Source organism: Haliotis cracherodii, unplaced genomic scaffold (genome assembly GCF_022045235.1).
Source record: "Haliotis cracherodii isolate W230 unplaced genomic scaffold, xgHalCrac1.p SCAF_8, whole genome shotgun sequence".
Lineage (NCBI taxonomy): Eukaryota > Metazoa > Mollusca > Gastropoda > Lepetellida > Haliotidae > Haliotis > Haliotis cracherodii.
The window spans coordinates 53,238,048-53,262,416 of NW_027266341.1; the positions used below are offsets into that span (position 1 = coordinate 53,238,048).

The following is a 24,369-nucleotide window of genomic DNA, read 5'->3' on the forward strand; positions in this document are numbered from 1 at the left end:
AACCTTTCTTATTCATACATTTATTTTATATTAAACTGTCACATCGGTCTTCTCCATCCTTACGCCTGAAAATATATATCAAGGCATTTTAAATGAGTTAAACAATAATCATCATTTATCATGCACTTTATAAAAAAGATACGAAGGTCATTTCAGTTTAGCAGTTCGTAGTTGAAAAAATATAATTTCTTAAACAATAAAGATGTCGATTGTTTGAAATGTTCATTGAATCTATAGATATAGTATGTTTGTATTTTGTTATAAGTATATATAATGTCTACCTATGACTTCACCTGGGGACAGCACTTATCACACACATTACATATGGTAGCCTTCTTGAGACTTCGGGTTTGGTAGAATGTGGCACCTTGGCTACCTGATAGAGACATACCAATCACGAATCAACTTTCATTTGGATATCAATAAAATAAAAACAGTTATATTCCAATTAGAAAGCAGACCTAACATACCCAAACATGTTATATACCCATGTATACATGTAGTTGTACCCACGCACTAAATGTTTTCTTGAGTTTCCGAAAGTACCTTTGTCAATTACAATTTCATGTGAATACTGCAACAGGGGTCTACATTTCTAATTCAATATTGGCTAGTCTCCTAAAAATGCAGTAATTGTATAAACAGTTTACTTCACGAAATGATCACATTATATCTCGTAAACATAAATTATGATCCTCTTCAAAAGTACCAACAGTTAATCAAGTGCTTGATCTCCGTACTTACTTGGCTGGTAGTAGTCATAGACCGTGACGTAGCTGGGCTGGTTGTTCGTCACCATGCCGGTTCTGGTGGACAGGACGTCGAAACAGATGGAAGTTGTACCGATCTGAAATATGTTACATGTGATGATCAGATTGATTCTCATGAATGACTTTAGTCTCTCAATACTGGGATAAGATACACATATCAAGTTGAACTCACTTCATCAAAGTAAACAACGACGTTCCTGCCTCGTCTTTCAACTCTTTTTAGGCCAGCGACGTTCCCAAATGACGTCATATCCGGATCAAAGCCTGATGGGATCGATATTTCCATAACCGCCATGCCACTTGATCCTTTCTTCAACCACCTAATCGAGAAAAGATTTAGAACACTTTCTTAAAAGCGTTGATCATACTTCTATTAACGTATTACGATTTTTTAGATCAACCAACCACGTGTGGATTCTGGGTTCCCCATAACCTCTGCTGGTCGTAAGTGGCGACTAAATGGCATGATGACTTGTGTAAGAAGGTGTCCCATATGCGATAGCCTAGATAACCTCTGCTGGTCGTAAGTGGCGACTAAATGGCATGATGACTTGTGTAAGAAGGTGTCCCATATGCAATAGCCTAGATAACCTCTGCTGGTTGTAAGTGCGACTAAATGGCTTGATGACTTGTGTAAGAAGGTGTCCCATATGCGATAGCTTAGATAACCTCTGCTGGTTGTAAGTGGCGACTAAATGGCTTGATGACTTGGGTGAGAACGTGTCACGTATGCGACAGCTTAGATCTTTGCTCATATTACCAACAGCTGGTTAGTCTGATACTGACCATATATTTACAGAAATGTTTTACAAACCGCCATCATTTAGTTGGAATATTTCTATGTATAGTGTAACAAGCAACTGCGAAATGTGCAATGTTGGCATGTCCTTACTTGGTGCAGGTCATGAGTCTGAAGTTGTTGATTGTGTCATCAAGCAGCACGGTGTTGACGTCAAAGGATGGGTTGCCGATCTCAGCCTCCACGTTGAAGAACACATCAACCTTGACACGAAGGGATTTCATCCTGTATTATTTAGTATTCGGAGAGGGGTGGGGGTAGGTGGGGGTGGGGCGAGATGGGGGTGGAGGTGGGGATAAAGCATGATGTTTACGAGCACATTGTTTCAAACAGGCATTCGTTTACGTTAAATCTTAAAATCATGTATTAATAAATAATTTAATTTAGTAGCACAATTTTGACATGCAAATAAAGCGACGAATTTCCTTAGGAGGATACAACCTGAGGACAAGTTTCTATCTTCTGAAACATTTTTTGTCAAAGACATCACTAAATTTTAATTTATTCAAATTCAAATGTTTATTATATGTGAGCTCATTGACTCAAACACATGAAGTGCAAACAGTAAAATGTCGGATTATTTTAAAAAACATTGAAATGTTTTGTACATTTCTGCTCTTTAAGGCATATTTAAAATATAATATAACATATTTTTTATCTTTGTAATTGGGAGGGCACGGGTGACCTAGTGGTCTAAGGCGCCGTGACAGGCTATGCAGAGTTGCGTCCCTTTAGCACGCCAGAAACCTATGATTGTTGGTTCGAATCGCGGTTCGCCCCGATTATATTTCTTGGTTTGTCAGCACCATACCCGTGCTCGTGTGTTTTACCGAAGTAGTAAACGTCTGGGACCTACATCAATTCGGGCTTTCCTCCCACTTTAAGCTGACACGCCGTGATATACCTGAAATACTGTTAAAAGCGGCGTTAAACCCAACTCACTCACTCACTTGATAATTGGTTGGTGCCATAAGGAGAATAGATTGATATCTCACCTCTGCATAAGCAACGCCTTTACCAGTGGCGACGAGAGATACTTCCTTCGGGAATGTCGTCAGCTGTGGAAAAACACGAGATATACTGAGTTTGACATTTCTTACTTACGTGTCAATATAAATATATAATCCCAGCCTTCTAATCAGCAACTTAAATGCAGTGGTTATTATAGGTATCATTATAGTATTCCCTAAACAGAAAAGAAGATGAAGGAGTTTTTTGTGGATGTCGGGCGTCACCTTTAGAGAGAGAGAGAGTGTGTGTGTGTGCGTGCGTGCGTGCGTGCGTGCGTGCGTGCGTGCATGCATGCGTAAATGCCTGCATTCCTGCATGCCTGCGCGCATGTGTGAGTAGTGTAAGTGGGGCGGTGGATGTGCACACGAGATTTCCAATACAAATTTTATTCGTCATTGCCCCATTTTGTGCAACCACTGCTTTTAAGAAGTTCATTTCAGTTGCGATTAAAATCTTGATACATGAAGGTATCTGTTAGACTTCGATATGAACTATTTTAAAGCCTACCTCTCTCGTCTGCAGAACCAGTGCGTTGCTGTCAGTCACAGACACGTGTTGGTTGTTACTTCCGCTCTTGATGTCAACCTCTATGTGGAAACCGGAAGTATGCGCACGGCGTGCGTAGTCAGTGAGGGCGTGCAATGCCACCATGGTGTCCTATGAATCCATATGATTTCAGATTCAATGAGCTGACATTAAAGTATAGATAATTAAACATAGATGTGGGGAGAGTCATACAGTGTCCGATTGCTACATCGCACAAATTATACATGAACCTTCCTTTCCTCTTTATACTGATTGACGTGGTGCGAATCCCTGCTTCGCCTGTATTATGATCTGCGGTATGTTGTCGCTAGGTCTGTTCTATTTGGTTTTGTTAGTGAACCAAACGTCTGGGACCTGTGTCACTTTAGAATGTCTTTCCAACACTAAGCTTAAACACAATGTTCTAACTGAATTACTTTTCAGCCAACATATGATAAACCGAATTCATTCATTCCTACCAGCTCAAAGTATATCTATACATCATGTTGCATACATAATTGTTAGCTTATTTTGACCTCTCAACATTTGACTTACGTGCACATTAGACCACTGACCTGCGTTGAGGAGAAGCCACCATACGGGTTTCTCTGTGAAGTCAGCCAGTTCGTGATTGGAAGACCTCCCTTCAGATCACCGCGTGCAGAGGACGCCAGGAGGGCATAAGCCGTAGTCTGGATGTCGATTGGCTGGGCACGTGTGTGTGGAGGAGACCATTTTGTGTAGTAGTTAGAGGAGGCTGTAGTGGGTTCGATCCAATGTTTCAGTGTACCTGGTAGGGAGCACAAACAATCTCATGATCACACCTCTTCAGCAAAGGTTACAATGTTTTGTCGCTGTGCATCAAAGACATCCAAACAACATACAGACAACATAGAGATTATGTACCTGAGGAGTACATTTGATCTTGCTTTTCAATCGGGCTGATAAATCTACAAATAAGGATGTAGCAATAGTGAATTTGTGTGATCAATTTGTAACAAAATTACCGTGAATCTCAGCTGCAGCGTTGAGTTTGTTAAATGTGACATCCGCCATTGAACTCCCAACCTCAGACAATGCGTAGCTAACAATCGCGAGAGTGAAGGGGTCCGTAATAGAAGGAGCCACTGACTCCAGGTAGTTCGTGGCATTCACGGTGGCGTTTCCCAGCGTGTACTGATTAATATATTCAAAGAGAAAATACAAGTGTTTAATTTCAAGCTTCATTTAAAGCTTGTTGTGCTTATGTTGTTGATGTGCGAAGCCCATTTCTTGTGTCCACGCCGTGATATTGCTGGAATATTGCTAAAAGCGGCGTAAAACCATACGCACTCACTCACTCACATATGTAGTTGATTGCTGATGTTTCATTGTTTTATTTGTTTGGGACAGCCATGACTAAATTCAGTTATCGCATTACAAAGCCATGCTTGTCGTAAAAGGCGACTAACGGGATCAGACTCGCTGACTTAGTTGATTCATGTCATCGATCCCATTTGCGTGAATCGATGCTCATGATATTAATCACTGGACTGTCTGGTCCAGACTCGATTATTTAGAGACCGCCGGCATATAGCTGGAAAATTGCTGAGCACAAAGCCTTAGAGAACAGTTACTCGTACTTACTCCATAACCACTAATGTCTTGGTTCTCAATGAAGGCGAGCAGCACTATGGCAGTCAGTGAAGCTTTGGAGCTCTAAAATTAAACGAAGAAACACATGACATACATCAGACACGTGCAATCCTAACTAATTGTAGGTCATGTCAGTGTGAAAGCAGTAGTTGATGTGTAGTCAGTGTCTCTTGACTGCACAATCTGCATGGAAGCTTATTGAGTGACCACAGCAAGTACCTTCATCTGTCTGTCAAACACAAGTCCAGGCTCATTGAAGGACCCATCCAGATTCTGCCTGTCTGTCATCCAGCTCAGTGCCCGTCCTAGAGTCTGGTTGCCCACAAAGATGTAGGGTCTGGCCTGATGGAAAGTTCGAGCTACAAATGCAGTCAGCCTGAGGATCATGAACCAAGGTGGAATGTTAAAATTAAGCCAATATGAAATATAAAAGAAAACTGTTTAAAATTCATTACACAAAGCAATTTCAAAATTGCTCTTTCTCGTTTTCGTTTACGTTGTCATGATCTGGAAATGGAGCATTGGCGTGTCACTTCAATATATCTAGAAATGTAAGAAAATGTAAACTGTAGCTTAAACAACGTTGAAAATGCATTCTTCTTTCTTTAGTGTGTCCAGCATATGCACATTTACGACAACTATACATCAACACTAACATCTTCATCCTAGCATCCATAAATTTAACATTTTGATGTCATTCGCAAACACCATCACACATTTAGCAAAATATTTGTAGTATGGACATATGGAAAGAAAGGTACGGTTAACTGTAATTTCGCCTGTACCATAACGTTTGTACACAAGGGCCTGAGGCCGAAATCACTTAAATAAAATGATTGATTGATATATAAATGAGGACTGTGAGTGTAAAGAAAACTGCAGTACGTGTGACTTGCGTTTGGAGAGGAGGCAACTTCTGTTGGAAGGGTATGTTATAACTCACCACATGTGTCCAGCCTCATCTCTGTTACCGAAAGGACTGAAGGACCCATCATTTCTCTGATAGGCCAGTTCTCTCTGGTATCCTGATATAAGACAAAGGAAAATATCAAATATCTCATGGAGAAAGAGTTAGCCAGCTTTGGAATATATGAAAGCTCAATGCATTAGAGAAACTTTATTTATCCTTAGGGTATGCATGAACTTATAAATTACACATAAATTACAAAATATATGAGAATTAGACGTGATGATTCCAACAATTTCATGTTCGAAAGTTATCCATTATTGATAAATAAAAGCGGCAAATCCTTTCCATAATTATAAGAATTTTGACTCGATCAAAGCATCTATTTAAGAATAACTATCAAACGGTGATTATACAAAGTGTTCGCAAAAATATTTTTAGGTTTATGTTCTTACATACAGAAATACAGAAATACATCTTTGTGATATAATGTCTTTTTTAATAATTCGAAAATCAAGACATATTTTTACTCAATGACGCTATTTCAGAAAGTACAAATGTTATGCTAAAGTGATTAAAGGTCAAGTTCACATTCATTTCCCTTTATTCATCTCAGTGAACCGCCACAATTAATACATCAAATAAAGATTTTGCAGCAATATATTTGTTTACAGAAACTTCCATTCGTCATTAACCATCCACAAAATTTATAGCTATTGGGACTATTTGGAAATAGTTTATTGTGCAATATTGCATAGGTGTATGGAACTTATGATAACTAGTTCCTCCAAGGTGACCTCATTGCATATGTGTCAGATCACATCGATAGCATTATCAATTACATACAGTATGAATCATAGTCTTACCCAGCTCGAGATAGTTCATGATCCTCGATTCCAAGGCAGGTGTGATTTGTTTGGTTGTGTACAGGTAATCGGCAACATATACATCTGGTGCAAAGTTCATCATGTTTTGTTCACCACATCCAGTCGGTAGAGCCAGAAGGCTTTCCAAATTGTCAAGACTTGCGCCGATCAAGTCACCTGGATTATATAAGTCAATGCCATAATGTCATTTCACTGTTGTAGAAAATGCCTTATGAAAAATAGAAATTCGCCATTTTGTAACTAGTCTTAGTTGAATGGCATCCTTTGTTGAAGGTAAGTATCTGCATTAGTTAGCAGGGATGTGACATGAAGTGGCTAATAATTAACACTGTGACACAGTAAATGAGGTATAATAAAAGTTATCTAAACTTGTTTTATTGCCATTATGTTGATAATATATCCTAAGTGCAACGTCACTATAAATATTGTGCACTGATCTTTTGCTGAAATATCAACTTTAGTACATATCATCGTTCAAACATTAAATCACATAACATTGCTGCCTGTGATGGATCAAGTATGTGACGGACATGTTTAATTCATGGCGTTTCGTGGCCAAATACTAAATTTAATTATTAATTAAATCTAAAAAATCCATCCAAAATATGTTGCTTAGATGACCAATGGGAATAATTGGATCTTGTACTTTATCATTTTTATCCTCTAAGTATCTTGTCCATACATCTGTTGATAAACACATCTGGACTAAAAGTGAAACTGTGCATGGTCCATCTGAAGATAAGTTTATTCCCTGAAGGATTCATTCAGAATAAGAATAAACAACATACATAAGGAAAATGTAGCTGCTTTCAGTGTTGCAATCAAGGAAAGGGAAAATAAATAACTACAAACACCTTCACTTATATCTATTTTAATATCAATTATAACTCATATTTTTGTAACAGTTGAGAATAATCTTACTTCTAGATAAATGGCAATATTGCATTTGACATTCGTTTGTTATACAAGATTTTAATAAAATCAACAGAATATAACCATAATCAAAAGAAATATTCATTGTAAGAGTCCACTGTACGTTTCCAAATATGCATAGTTTTATGAAACACTATGAAACACAAATAGTGATAATGCCAGGTGATCGCGAAAAGGTGAGCGTATCCTGCCCCACCACGTCCGATTCATATACACAAAGAAGATATACCATTGATGATAAGTAAAAGCGTTGCTATTGTAGCCTACCTGTTACTTTGACCCTAACTTTCTCTGATCCAGTTACCGCCTCTGGAGGAAGTGAAAGCGCCACCTGTTGGTTGAAGTCAGCACCGCTTGGTGTCAATTCAATGAAGACAGGTGTGTTATATTCCTTGGGAATGCCTTCGACCTGGAAAGATACAAAATATAGACGTTTTAAATACAAATACGTATTTTTGTTATGGTAATACTATCACTGCAAGTACGTTATTTCATCTTACATTTTATTTTGTTTCTGGCCAGAAGTATGTACTTTTGAGAAAACAACTTGCCTCACATATGTATAACACATGTTATATTCATTTTGTTACAAAAAGGTTACCTGGACATTGAGTTGTCTCCTGACAGCATCAGCAGCTAGTGTTGTTCGTGCTGACACCTCGATGTCGATAGCTCCCAGAGATGATGGAATGATGGGGAAGTACACAGTCTGGGGCTCGTTGGATTTCACCTGGAGGGAGACAGGGAATAGTGAACTAATAGTGAGTTTTAGCATACACATTGTTCTGAATAATTACAGAAGCACATTTTGACAGATGCGATCGAAGCGAATGTTTACTGAAAAGAAGGAAGGATGGCATACTATTCAATGACATGAGGAACGAATTACCCATTCAACAAAGAAATATTGAAATCGACCCTGGATTTGAATCCAGTTTCACAGACAGTTCCTTGGTTCCACCATCATGTATCAAGAAATTTAGCATTATACAGTACATACAAAAATAAGACATGGCGATATTGCCTTGAATTATATTCATTTAGAAAAGGGTACAAGCGAGGATCCAAACTGCCGTTGCAGCAACCCAGCAACTCATAAATTCTATCCATTAAACCATTGCCATTGCCATTGCCATTGCCATTGCCATTGCCATTGTAAAACAGCTAGAAACGAACTCATACACTCACTATTGTTAATAGTTTATGTTAACATTGAATTGATGGTATATTGGTAATGCAGCATTATGAGATGATGATGATGATGTACATACATACAAGAAGACGTCAACAAGGTTCCATTGACCTATGTAGGTGTAAATACGTTTATCGTTTGCATTTAATGTATCAACTCAAATCTATAGAAGAAATCGATCTGTGTTATTGTATGTTGTTCCCAGTCCTTTTGTGTTTCAAGTGAAGAAGATATGTTAAAATAATAAACAGAACTTACTTACACTAAAAAATATTTATGAACACCAGAGAGACAAGACTAATTAAGATATAACGTAAAACTGTTTTGCCCTGAACCACCACCAAGGCTGTATCATCTTGTCAACCTACCGTGATGTAATGTTTTTGGTCCTCAGATTTCTGACTGGTCTTGCCAGTGCTGTCCACTGCCACGTTGACGTATTCAGCAGAAGTTGGCAATGACACCACCACCTGAATAACATGTTGGAATTATATCGTAACATAAATACATGTCCAATAACGTAGATAGATGTCTTGATTAAACTGTTAATAATGGTGTTGGACAGAAATGGAACCATATATCAATGGTGACTATGGAAACTGTACAGTAAGAACTCACATCCACGTCACTGGGCAGGTAGTTGAAGATACTGGCTTCAATGACGACCTGTTCTCCACGTAACACCGAGGTAGGCATGGACAGGCTGACGAAGAAAGGCCTAAAGACACGCAGCTGAAAAAAGGAAATTTTCAGGAATGCAAGTTAGGAGATGAAGTGTTTTCAGATTTGTGAATGTCAGTGAGTAAGGAGAAGAAAGGTACATGTCTAGAAAATATTCATATGCTATGAAAAGTCCAAATTGCTTCGGAGATCACAATCCTGTTTAACAACATTTCTGAACCAACCAGATTGTAGCACACATTGCATTCCAATTCATTTGACAATGCTATAGCTATGTACAGGGAACAATTGATGTGAAATGCCCGATTGCCCATGACTACCCATTCTTTTCCAGCAATACACAAAGAAGATTGCTTGAACTTGAGGTGTAAGAGAGATGAAAGTGAACTGATAGCCATGTCTAAAGAAAGTAATGTGACATCTCGGGCATCAAACACGCTTATTATTTGCAAGAACGGAGATATAAGATTTTAATATACAAGAACAAATTTTATACAAACTGTAATTTGGTACCTTTGTGGTGGATGGGGCTACACCAAGTCCTGTGGCAGAGTTGACAGCAAAGGCGCTGGCGATCCAAGAGGTGATAGTGTCAGGCACGGTGGTACTGATGGTGGCTTTACCGTCAGCTCTGAATAAAGTAAATGTGTTGTTGAATAGATGAAGAATTCAACAGTTAATAACCAGTTTGCACAGGACGGAATACATAAAAGTATAATGAACAAATACTCTCTACAGTGGTATTTCGTACCAACTCGTTGATTTATCTTGATACATAGAGAATACTACACTCATTCTCGTAAGATACTATAGAAAGTTCACTAGTTTTGTAAAAATGGTATCTAACGAGAATGAGTGTAGTATTTTATTTATTACCCACGTCAAATATATATTTAAGTGTAAATACATAACAACTTTCGTTCATTGACAGACCAAACTGAAACCGGTTGCAAAACCTGGTTGCGCATGAATATTGATATATGCCTAAATATGGGCATTGTTGATGGCACAACCGTATCACCCAAAGTAAGTCTAGATATAAGACCAGATAGTTTAAACTGACTTCATTTCACTACGCTTATCCATTTACGTTAAATCAAATTGAAAGTTGCCAAAGTGGTCGGTTGCGTCACGCTCATGTGTAGTCGTACATTGTAAATGGATATAGCTCGATTATATAATGTCTGTAGAAGCCCTAGAGTTCAAACCGAATTTGATGCGTGTGACAATCTTGTTTGGTAAAAACGTGTTTGTAAATATCTCTCGCTCTCATGAGATTGCTTCAGTTCTGCCATATAGTTGCAAAATGAATGACGTCTCGCGATTTTTTATGAATGAAAAAAGTAGTCCCGGTGTGATAGAAGTCACGGTTATCCAATCAAAACGAATAAAACAAGGTCAACCTTGTACAACAAACGTGTGACGTACGGATTTAGTATCTTACCACCCGTATCTTCACCACGTGGGTAATAATATCTATACTTACCCCACTGTCTTGTTGAGCCAGAGAAATGTTTCTGGGAAGTTCTTTCGAACTCTTTCCACCTCCTTCAAACTCTGTGATAGTCCGTTTCCACCTACTCCCGGATAAGGTGTGGCGCCAGGGAACGGGAAATGACAAAGAGGCATAACTGCGGAAAATAAGTTTGTTTTTTTAATTGCAACACATAACAGAAGCAGACACGATTACGTGTAAATTCAAGTGTTCAGTTTGTTGTTATTATAGCTTACTCTACATTTTCTGCCTGTCTTGTTCCTCGAAAACCTTAAATGAATCCTGCATGCAGTCGTTATCCCACACTGCTCTCCAGTGGTCTGGACAATATTGAGTTAGATAACAATACGAACAATACACAAACCGTCCCTAAGCCCCATGACATACACTAGACCAATACACTTTAAATGCAGTAGAGGTTCAGTTGGGTTTCAATCCTACCATTCCTTTCATTCACATTTATATATCAGGTATGATATAAGTTTATTCTTGTTATATTCATAATACCTCACACTGAAACGGGGGTGGAGGGCTGGTCTAGTGCTTAAAGCGTTCGTTTGTCACGCCAAAAGCCCCGGTTTGATTCCACAAATGGGTATAATGTCTGAAGCCCATTTCTCCCGCCGAGACATATTTGTTAAACTCACAACTGACAGAAATTGCATGTTAAAGTTACTGTCCCCTTAGTTGTCTTAAAAGCAGTAGCTCTCAGCTGATGCGTCCTCTCATTTAGAATGTAGCTTTATAAATATAAGATGAACAATTCTAAAAAATAAGTCATCTTCATCACCTCCATGATTGTAGTTGTAGCCGTAGTATTTAGCATCCGTGATAACGAGAAGTCCAGCATCCTGGAAAGAGGATTCCACTTGAGAAAGGGGTGGTTTTAATATCATTAAAGAGTATGATCGCCACCAAAGCTTGATGCCATCTTATTTATAAAATTAGATAGATAGATAGATAGATGGATGGATGGATGGATGGATGGATGGATGGATGGATATCAACAGGATACACTTAATTGAATAATTATAAGTTGGAGATATATATTAGTTTATGAAAGAAATATAAGTCATATTACAGATCGTAATCAGAAAACATCGTCACCTACCGAGAAGACGTCAGAAGCTTTTTGAGAACTACTACAAAAGGCAAAGACTTCCGGTGAGAATTCTCCATCAGTTTCTCCGGAGCTGTACGTCTTCAGTTCTTCAAGTACCTGTACAAGAAACAGGAAGTCAGTCATGGCACAAGAAGATAGGCTGGTTACTGATAAAGGGATATACTAGTAGATTAAGGATGAAACACATGCGTTCATATACTTCGACTCAGTTTCTTATCTAATCAACTGTGGTATTGGTGGACTCTAAGAACTCTACAAAGTAATACTTGTGCTCTTGCCTTATCTGTGGTGATGTCATTGCCGGACTTGAGAAGAAGAACACTTTGGTCGACAGCCAGGAGGTTGACAGATGACATAGGATCAGCGCTGACCAACACATCAATGTTGTCATGAGGCTTAGATTCGTTGCGACTGAAGTCAATTGACACCTGAAATAGTGTTGAGAGGCTGGTCAAAACATCTTGACTAATAAGCCTGGAATAAGCCGTTTATAATTGTTAAATATCACAAAAACTATGGTATGTTAGGTAATTTGATTTGATCTTTTTTTCAGTCTACCTTGTTGTCGAAGACGTCATCCACACTGAAACTTAGGCTATCAGCCACAACCTCCCCAGATTTCTTGACGTAGTAAGCGATGATATGGGCTTCTGGGGCCATAGTCGCGGAGATGGGAACGTTGAAGTGGACGGGGTTTTGTCCTCCCACACTAACTTGATCAGTTATGTCAATAGTCCCCCGGGATAATACCTGCATACACAAAATGTACACACTGGCAAACAGCAGTAAACACACACAAAATATTAACAATTTAAAAAAATATGTTTTATACAAGTGTTTGGAACATAATGTTACAGGGGTAAGTGTGACACGGCAGGGTTGTGGTTGGGACTTTTTTATATTTATTTTTTATTTATATAAATTGGGCTTGGGCTGGGTTTGTGTGTGTTCAGAATAATGTGTCCCTTTGCTATGCCAGTATCCATGAGGTTTCAATTCCCAGTTTCTCTCAGATTATGATCCTTGATCACCTGATGCCTCATAAAATATTAGGAACTGAAGTGGCAATAAAAACAAACACAATCACTCAAATATTATCTGAGATGCTTATGATCCTTTCTTGTCAACGTTCAATAGCTGAAGTGGGATCTGCATTATTTATACATAGTCCTTTGGAATATTAATTCGAATGTTTAGCCTAATTCAATTACACTTGAACATGGTTAGAAAATCCAGCCGCATTAAGACAAATAGTGTTACTCTGTATTGAAAGATTACCTCAAACGTAATGAATGGCACATCTTCAGTCAATTCGATGCTAAACGTAGCTGCCTGACCCGCCTGAAATGACATAACATGCAATGTTGAAAACAAATTAGAGAATGAATTAAGTTACATGGACAGTCAATATTTACATGACAAATATAAACGTAGGGACCACCGAGGGATGGGGGGTAGGGTGAAGGGGAGTTGTGGTCGTTTTTCTAAAGAAATTACATTGTCGCAGGAGATTCATGGAAAAAACAACTTCAGGTCAAACAGAAAGAAAATATCAAAAATACATTGTTACAAGATTTTTTTTCCAAACAAGTATCACCCCTCTGGATATCAAATTGTCGGGGCCTCAGAATACTATGTGAGATATATTGTGCTTACCCTGAGACCCTTGTTGGTGAGTGTCAGCTGCAGGAAGTTGCTGCTGAGGGAGTGCTTCTGCCTGACAGTCAAAGTATCAGATATTTCTTTGTAGTGGACCTAGATGAAATAATATAAGTGTATTCATATTGAGGGTGCAAAAGCAAAGTTTGTATGTCGTTTACAACTCTAGACTACCAGTGGTAGTTGTATGTGTGCGTGTAAGCGAGCGTGCGTGTATGCGTGCGTGCGTGTGATCCTTTCCTGTTTCATTCGCTTGCATTTTCATAAGACATATATGCCAATTTTAGAATAACAGTTACAGTTGCAATGACGGTTTAAGGACAGGGTTTGAAACGTCTTTCATCTCCCCTAAGAATTGTAAAATGTAAAATCTTTTGGATATAAGTTGTAGATAAAGTATTGGAGAAAAGTTGGTGTTTTTAAAAAAATCAGCTTCTTTAACGTATGTTCTTAAGGTTGCCAAGATAATGGGTTTTTTCTAATATCACAATATCATGATTGGTAATTTGCACTTAATTTTTTGTTTTGCAATTTTGAGATGGGGCATGACTGATCCATTGACCTAATACACCGAAAAATCTCTGTGCGGAGTTACTTTTGAGATACGATGGTCACTGATGAATCAGAGCCATACCTGTAACACCCAGTGTCATTTACACTTATGTCCTAGCACATTCGGCTAAGACACTATGATAAACAGAAAATATATATAGTTTAGATTATATTAAACTCTCATATTGACTCGCTCACTCCAACATGATTGAATCATGGTTATAAGATAGGTGAAAGTAAAGTACAACTTGGTCGAAATAACACCTTGACATCAATACTGGTGGTGTTCTCGGGGATACGCAGGAGAACTCGGACTGGTCATCTTGGACAATACGGTATGTGACACAGGTGTACACCCCCACAGGGCTGTCGATGTCAGTCACAGGGCGGCCGTCTTGTTGGGAGACCTTGATCTGCAGTGCAATGTTTAAATTTAAGAGAGGAAGAACCCTTTCTAAAATTTATAGCAGAACTACCGTACAATTTATTGCTATTTTGAATATTACTGGAATATCTGTTAAGTATATCGTGACATGTCACTCACAAAGGCTGTGTATGGTAGTTTGGGTGAGAATGTTTTAGGGCTTGAGTTGAGGACTTCAATCTTGTAGGGGTATTGGTGGTACTTGACAGTGTTGGTTCCGTTCAGCCTCACTCCGGTCAGTCCCTCCTTCACGATTGCCACAACGGCGACAGTTTTCTCACTCAAATAGCGCTGGAGACGCATGATATCAGCCATCGGAATCTCAAATTTGGCTTCCCCATCAATCTGTGATTAGATATAAAAACTACACTAGTTTTTGTCACTGCTTTTTAGCATCATGCCATTTTGTCATATTGCCTCACAAACTAATTCTATCTCATCTGAATGTTAATTTGGCTGTAGAAAAATTTCAGGTGTGAAATATTAAAAAGAACCAACTTGTTATTGCATCTTTAGCAATTTCGAGATATAGGAAGTTGTCAGCATAGATCTGATTGTAAATGCACACGCAGATTCACAAATTGCCACCTACGTAACAAATGTACCCAAACCTTTATGCCACGTATACATATTGTATCATGGTACCGTCAATGTAAAATTAATTCTGGAACTGGAGAACAATGACCATGAACAAAGGGCCAGATATCTTCACCTCTAACAGTTAGAATAAGCTCCCCTGCTAAAAATATTAACTTGCAGTATACAAATTCGTTACATATCCTGATTCTACACTCGCCTTTGGGTATTTAATGTTGTTAAAAAAAGAATACCATGAGTCCAAAAATAGATTTAGTAGCCACATACCGGAAACGCCAACTCCACATATTTGGGAGGTTTTCCACAGTAGTCATTGCCGACGTTCATTTGTGTATGTAGCTCCACCATCCCCTTCACTGGCTTGCCGAATGTGTACCTGGTATGTACAAGAATAAATTCAAGTTCTTGTTCGAATATGAATATGTAATGTCCTTATCAGATCAATCGGTTTCAGTCTCTTGAGATAATGCAAGGTGGTTGTATGTGTAGAACATCAGTTTGATTGAAAGCTAAGATAACAGCAAGTTGACGTTTTAGAGACTGTTTAAGAAACCTACTTGGCCTTCACTGTTCCAGATAGCTTTGTGTCAGATGTCAGAGCAAATGAGGGAAGATCCACGCTTACTTCAAACCGAGGCAGTTCTGAACAAGAAATAGTATTTATCTTCAATGATTTCTAATGAAATGGAAATATATTCAAGACTTCGATACAACACTTAGGAGATAAATATTTCGTTTTGTAAGATTTGCGTGATGTTATGCTGAATGGATGTACGGAAATTTCATTTGAACACGACGCCGTAAGGCGGAGTGTTCAAATGAAAAATTTCCGTACATCCATTCAGCATAACATCACGCAAATCTTACAAAACGAAATATTTATCGACATTGTAACATGAACGTTAATTAAATCGATATTTAGGAGGAACTAATTTACTGAGCGCATGACACAACAAAACTGTCGTTAGTAATACGTCTCCTCGTGCTCACCTTCGAAAAGATGCATGATATGGGGTGCCGCGAAACCGATCAATGGTTTCGAGGTACTCCAATAATGAGGGTCCATTTTACGAAAGGGGTGGTCACATGTTCAAGCTCATTTCTCAGAAAATAAACAAACAACAGGAAATATCACAAATTCAATTCTTTATCACAGTTCCTCATCTTACTTGTAATTTGTAGTTATGCGTAACTATGAAATACAAATAATCAAAATTAGAAAAGACGTACATACTGTTTGGCCCCTGTACAAGATAGTGTCAACTCGCCTGAAACTGAGGTGGTGACAAGAGACGTCAAACATGTGCGAAATTTCAGACATGCAGCTTAGCTGGGATTGAAAAAGTTGTTTACTGTTACAGTGGATTAACATATGTGAGAGAGGCCGTGGAAATTAGCAGAAGAATTAACCTGGAAATTATTCACGGGAGCAGTGGACAGTGGCAGGATTTCTTGTATCTATGACAGGTACCAAATTACGTTCGTTAGCGAGCTGCTGCTGTCTCTGAAAAATGTTCGAATAATGTCGTTTTTGAGACGAGCTCGAGTCAATGGAATACGGCTTCAACGATTCATCGGATTTGTGGCCGGTAATTCTGCAAATCTCGCGATTCAATACCTGCGTTTGACAGTAAAGTGACGGCAGTTTGCAGTGTGAAATTCCCGGTCTTGGATAATGTTTATGCTGCGCTCAAATGGCGGCCCCTGATATGCCTGTGTATGGCAGCACGCAACCCAACAAAACTCGATTTTGAGTAAAGTTCTCCCTCAGCATTTCTGACTTCGGCATAAAAGAACCTCAGTCTCTCATTCAGTTGAAAAGCAGGAAGCTCTTCGAACGTGGGTTCAAAACCTCGGAAACCAAGCCATTCTGGAAGTGAAAAGATTGCCTTGTTCAGGGTACAGATGTGACGGTAAGTGGGAGTAATTCGTTATTATTACGGTGTCGTGTTTAAATGAAATTTCCGTATATCCATTTAGTATAACATATCTCAAATCTTACAAAACGAAATATTTAATTTATGTTAAGATTTTGGTCAATCTCGTTATATTATTGCCAATTTTTGCGATGACACATTGGTCACGCTTTACATTGCTATTATGGCAATGGTGTAAGGGAGGTAACTCTCGCTGATGTTGATAGAATCTGCGTAGGAATTTTTTTTTATTTGTTTATGTATTCTTTTATGTTTCAATGGCTTACGTCGAAATATTTTAACTCCCAGTAGATTTGGAGAGGTTCCTATCCACGATGTCCTGTACTGCTTTTGTATCAAGGGACGCGAAGCGGTGACTGGACGCTTGAACTTTGGGCTCTACGGAAACGCTGGCTGTATTTCCTAGTTCGGGGGCCATCTCAGAACGGTTTTCAGCTTCAACAGCTTTTTGTGGGTTATAATAAGAACAAAATTAGGTGGATGTATGAAAGTCATTATAGAGTTGCAATAAATGTTTTTTTACTGTGTTAAAAATTGATTTTGTTTTGTTTTTTCCTTTGGCCAAGCCCAAGAAAATTACATTATTTATGATTATGATTTTGTAATTAATGGAAAAAGGTAAATTTCATTTACCTTCAAATTCTTGTATTATCTCAGAAAATGTCTCGTCGCCCCATTCACTCAATATTTTATCGAAATCTCCGATGTGGAAGTCAGGGTAAATTTCCATCTGTTCCTCCATGTTGATGATTTCAAAAATAGTTCCATTAATTAATGTATACATACACGGTGATGAGACCCCAAAAATTCAGCGATGTTATGCTCATTCGACAACACTTTTTAACCAATCAGATCAGGGAACATACCTACATTTATGTTACAATGTAGAATACATTGATACAAATGAATTGTTATGAATAAAAAAGCATGGTGGAACAAAGACAATTATGTATATCAAACGATTTATATGGGGTATTAGTGTTGTATCAATACTTACGGTACTCAGCAACTGTAAAACCTTTAGAAGTAATGCTGACCTCATCCTGACAGAACATGTAACATGAACCATGATACCTCAGACAGACATGTATAATTAATGTTCATGAGGCGCCGTATTCAGTTTGTCAATGGTACTTCAGATCCCATATTACTGTTTGGGAAGATATATCATGTGATTTGATACAAACTCTACCTAAAGAGTTCAAAATTAACAAGGTTAGAATTTGATGGGTCAAATATCCTAAAATAAGAAGCTCGAATATCTTTAAGCTAAAAGCGTCGCAAATGCAAATGTTAAAATATTCAACATGAAATAAATCAGGTTACCTGATGATAGACATGATTCGCGTGATAAAGGCATAACAGCTTTATTTCCGTCATAATATGGGTATATCTATTTCAGTACGAACAGGAAAGCAACACATTGCTGATAAATAAGTCTGATACCAACCCTCGGTTGGACGTTGATTTTCCAGTCTCCCAGAACAGTCTGATCTGCCAACTGGAACTCTCCAGCCACAACACCAGAAGCGTCATGGAGAGCCGTCCACTCCTTCAGGATGTTATTGTTAGGATCCTGTACATAGTATAAAGATTACAAGACTATCCCAGTGACGTGAAGTGGTTGTCCTCCCTCAATATATATGTTCGAGCGTGTTTGTATACCACTTATTTTGTTTAAATATTAATTATGGTGGTTTTTTTCTATCATAACAATATAGTACTTCAAGTTGGAGCTATTGTTATATCTTATAAACTTACAAAAATACATTTGTCGAATATATACACAACCTGTCCTCTACTTCACTTATATTTGCCATGGCGGAGATGAGATAAAGAAAGAAGATCCCTTATCTCTGTGTAGTGTAAAGATAAACAATATTCTCTACATCACACTCACTATATCTACAATAGCCCAGGCGGGATCACGAAGGTAGATCTGTTACCACTTACATTGCAATAATTTACTGAAGCAAGTATCTTTTGTCATATTATTTACATCACTTTCAGTACACCACCTACATGTATAATGAAGAGGTCATCTTGTAGTGATCAGTGTGTTTGCTGTTGAGTCCCTGCATAGAAGTGTTATTTTGTTTTGTTTATGTTAATCGGAAATATTTGTGCAATGATTAAGGTTACAACTTACAAGAAGAGATATGTCAAACGTTCCCGCGTATACTTGCAAATTGGGGTACACGCCAAAGGCACGGAAATGCACTGGAAGGCAAATTGAATATTGTTTCATTACTTCTAAGGAAGGGCAAAACACAAAACATATTTTCGAATGCTAGCTTTGTGAAATAAATATGTAGATATTCTATTGGTTTTGTCATTCGTCAAATGGTATACCAGATTTCCTCATTAACAAAAAATGGTAATGATGACAGTGTGTTTTAAATGAGCATAAAAAGGTTATGATTTTTTTAGATGGCATAACTCTGAGTGATACATAGTTGCAAAGGATACAATTGCCAGATACTCCATAATGCTATAAATGTTTTGTGGTGAGAATGAATGCCACTAACCTCAAACAAATATATACCACAGTTCAGGTAATGATTATGCTCACCCATCTGTCCAGGCTTGTACATGGCCTTGTCTGTCTGAACCATGACAGAAATAGACTTGGGACGGAGGAAGACGCTGTGTTCTCGCTCAAACTGCAGAGCGCCGCTACCTCGTACATGTACAACATAACGTCCACTTACAATGTGGCTTGGAATCTGAAAATACCAAAAACAACCTTGACAAATACGAGTCCACAATGTTTTCAGAATATTCCTGATCATACGGGAAAACTAGACCATGCAGCTGATCTTTAGTGAAGTAATATCCTTCAGACATATTATAGATTGTTCAGAACTTAAGTCGGAGGAGCATTGTAAACTCTTGTTTTGTGTACTTCACACCCAAGTCGCATACGTACAATCATGGACAGTGTGCCTGTTGTTCCTGAAATGAATACAAAAAAAAGAAGTGAGTCACTACATTTATTTTGATATTGGTTTGGACAGGATTTCATTTTTTGATAATATGTCGGCTTAATGTTTGGGGAAGGTCCCCATTGATGTAGGCCAGATACTTTTATTAACAGTGTTGGTGCGGACAAACCAATTATAAACATTGGGACGAATATAAGATATCAAAGAAAGGATGTTGTCAAACTAACCACATACCTGAACCTCAAAGTGAAACAAATAGAGCTAACCACATGACTCAACTCTAGTAATTAAGAAATATAAGTGTGACGTGTGATTCATTGTGACAAAGCGAAATCTGTTACCAATAAATCTTACATTACATTTTGAACTCATTCCAAATATCCCTTCTATATCAAAAGATCCTTCCATTCACCTTTAGTAAAGTCCCCTCTGGCCATCGTTACAGGGAATCTATTGATGTTCGTGTAGTTGTTCCATATACGCTGCACTTCCGCCTGGAGATGAACAGTGTCGGTGGTGTTCAGGATGTCGATGCTGACGTTGAAGGGCATCCCACGTTGCAGGTATTTGGAGGATGTAACAAGGTAGGATCCACCCGAACTATGGTGAAAGATAACCAGATGAATCTACACATTGGCAAAACCACAGTGTGTAAAATATGTGCTCTAAAGGGTATGAGCACAGTCTACACTTTATTTTAGATAGTGTATAGACATTGGCTTCATTTATTTGACAGACTTCAGAACTGTTGACCTTTCCACAACTGATGCCAATGTAGAGTGAGTCAGGTTAAGTGTTTTCAACAGTATTTCAGTGTCAGCTTCATATGTGAGAAAAAATTCCAACTTGAAACAGATCTTAGACATTCGTCGCTTTTGGGAGATCCATGAGATTTGGTGTGACACTGATAAACCGAGAAACATAATTAGTACAAGATATGATCTATGGGGCGAATCTAGTTTTCGAACCCTCGATCGTAGGTTTCTGGCACTTCCAAGGGATGCAATTCTGCACAGCGAATTACGGCATCCCAGACCATGATGCCACCCGTCAATTCTACATTCCGATCTTTGCAGAATTCCCAATGTCATAATTGAACAAATGCCAGGAAACATACAAGTGAACACATGACCATAGTTGAGCCAATAACAATAGCTAAGAACAATTATGGATTCCATCACTCCTATTAAAATCTTTACTAATTAGGACTATTTTTGTTTCTAATACCACAATGGCATACTCTACCTGTCCTCAGCATTGGTTATTCCAACACCGACAAGGAATAGTAACCAGAACATGGTGAAGCTGTAAAACAAATAACACCAATTAATACACAGTATGAAAACTTTAACTGGTGAAAGTTGAGACATAATCTTTCCAGTAATAGAAACCAGAGGACATTATTCTCTTCAAATCTGTCTGAAATTGAACCAAAATATGTTTTTTGTGCAGTTTCCCCTTTTTACAGAACTACGTCCATTCTGACGTTATATAATAAGCTACTCAAAACCTCCAAAGTCTAAGATAAATAATGCAATTAATATAAAGCTCCTAACAAGTAAGTATATTCCTTGTAAATGGTATTTCTCCGACAGCCTTTGGAACAAGCCATCTTATTTTTATCAGTGGTAAGTTGTGGTATATCACTAATTCGCTTCCTTATAAGTAGCATATGCATTTTCTTCATATCCAACGAAATATCTCCCATGGTAAGTACTAGCCTCTGGCTCTCCTGCACTGACACCTCTTTACTCGCACCCTTCAGCTCACATGTACATTGTACATCAAGTCAGCAATTGTTTACCATACCAGGTTGTACGGATAATACAGTCGTTTTGGCATGATCTAGCAGTCTTTCTAAAAAGCTTAAAACGCAACAGTTTCGACCAACGTACCTGCTTCAATCACCTTCCTACGGAGAACGTGTGTCTTCAGAGCGACATATATACCTGGTGATTATCAGTGACAACGGCCTATTTGCCGACTTTGTGGGTGTCTTATCTATGTAAAGTGACATGTGTGTTGTTGTTTCCCAAGCGAGAGGCGTTGGAGACGCCCACCATAACACCTACTGGTTTTGATTGGACATGTGTCCTTTGTTATACCAATAAGATTGTATGTATTGTCAAGAAAGCAGACATATATTCAGAGTCACCGTTTACCTCCTTAGAACTAGTGTTGAAAGCTGTGACGCCGAAGGCCCGGGTTCGATTCCCCGCAAATGTACAATGTTTGAAGTTAATTCTTGGTGCTCCTTGCCGTAATATTGCAGAAATTATGCTGAAAGAAGTGTAAAACCACACTCGCTCACTCACTCACTCCTTCTCTTATGGTGCTATGGTTAATTAGTCCCCCATTTATGCTATCGAGTGTAAAACTAATCAGCGTGAGCATAGAGCATAGACATATACATATATACTACTCAAAATTTGATAAGGATCGTAGATATTTTTCTTAATAAAAAAACAAAATAACTGCATAACTGGCAATATTGTGTTCAAGTGAAATCAAAAACGTCTCCAACACACGTGCACGTGCATTTCATGCCATGAGAAATGCGTTTCACATCACAGTTCATGCTTTTGCTACCATTGCACGATTTCCAATCAGGCAACGGTGTCTGATTCATTCTGAAACTGTAAACTCAATTGAGTGTTTACACTACGTTTATCTACGCAATGCCCCCTCAACGTGTAAGGCGTCGCCTGACGACAGAACAACTGGGCAGATGTATTGGAATGCTTGATGCTGGCTATTCACAACGTTGCCAATGCACTAAACGTCAGCCAGAGCGTTGTAAGCAGGGCCTGGTCCCGACAGCAAATTTTTGTACAGCAGCACACCGACATGGGGGTGGTCGTCAGAGGTCGACAACCCAACGCCAAGATCATTTTGTGGCTCTTCAGGCACGACGTCATCCCTTCTGGACAGCAACCAGCCTACGTAACGACCTCCTGAACGCCTCGGGGGTGAATGTGTCCACTCAGACGATACGGATTCGTCTTCACAATGCAGGTCTCTACTCGAGAAGGGCACGTGTCCGAATCCCCCTGACTGTTCGACACCGGCGGGAGCGATTGGAATGGGCTGAAGATCATGTCACTTGGACACGGAACGATTGGGTTCCAGTTCTGTTCACCGATGAGTCCAGGTATTGTTTGGACTTTACAGACAGGAGGCAGCGGGTGTGGCGACGACAACGTGAACGTTTCCATGATGCCAACATCAGTGAACATGACCGTTATGGTGGTGGTTCCATCATGGTCTGGGGTGGAATCAACAGAGATGGAAGGACAGATCTTCATGTCCTGGAGAGAGGAACAATGACGGGGGTGAGGTACCGGGATGAGATCCTCGATGTGTACGTCAGACCCTACGCTGGTGCTGTTGGCCCTGAGTTCATCCTGATGGATGATAACGCCCGTCCTCATCGCGCCAGGGTGGTTGAGCAGTACCTTGAGCAGGAGACAATTGTCCGCATGGATTGGCCAGCGCGCTCGCCGGACTTGAACCCGATTGAGCATGTCTGGAACATGCTGCAGGTTGCCCTTTCACGCCGTAGAGCACAACCCACGACTTTGGCAGAGCTCGGACATGCCCTCGTGGAAGAGTGGAACAACCTTCCCATTGGGAACATCCGGGTGCTTATTGGCAGCATATCTCGACGTTGTAAGGCCGTCATTGATGCAAGGGGAGGTCATACTCGATATTGACACTTCATCGACTAAGTGTAATGGTGGACTATCCCTCATAACTGTGTAATTCTTTCTCTTGTTTGCTGTTCACATTTTTTAATGAAATGCCTTTTGGTGTTTGCAGATTTCAAACATTCCATATTGATACAAGTTCATGCCGTTCATGAATTTTCATTCATAACATGATTAAACACGTTTCTGTGTCAGAGTCATGACTTTTGTTATGTTTGTGGTAACTTACACACATATCACCTAGTGATCCTTATCAAATTTTGAGTAGTATATATGTGTGTGTGGGAAGTGAGATCTATATACTATCTTTCTTGGGAAACCGTTATTTTCTTGAAACCTACACAACTACAATCTTCACTACCTAGTGGTTTTTCACAGGAGTTGTGAGTTATATTTCAACTTGTATAATCATGTAGATAAGACATTCAATGCATGTGCCTGGCTTATGCATTAACAGGTGCTCCCCAATTAGTAATTTGAGGTATTGTTATCTGTAATGTGGGAACGTGACCCAGTGTCAAGACGCTGCAATGCACTGTGCTTTTTGAGTGAGTGAGTGAGTGGGTGAGTGAGTGAGTGCATTTAACATT

General features: G+C 38.9%; 1 pseudogene; it reads right to left on the reverse strand.

The window, feature by feature from the left end:
- Positions 1-34: 34 nt before the first annotated feature.
- On the reverse strand, positions 35-21,374 carry LOC139449397 (CD109 antigen-like; annotated as a pseudogene).
- Between the last annotated feature and the right edge of the window lie 2,995 nt (positions 21,375-24,369).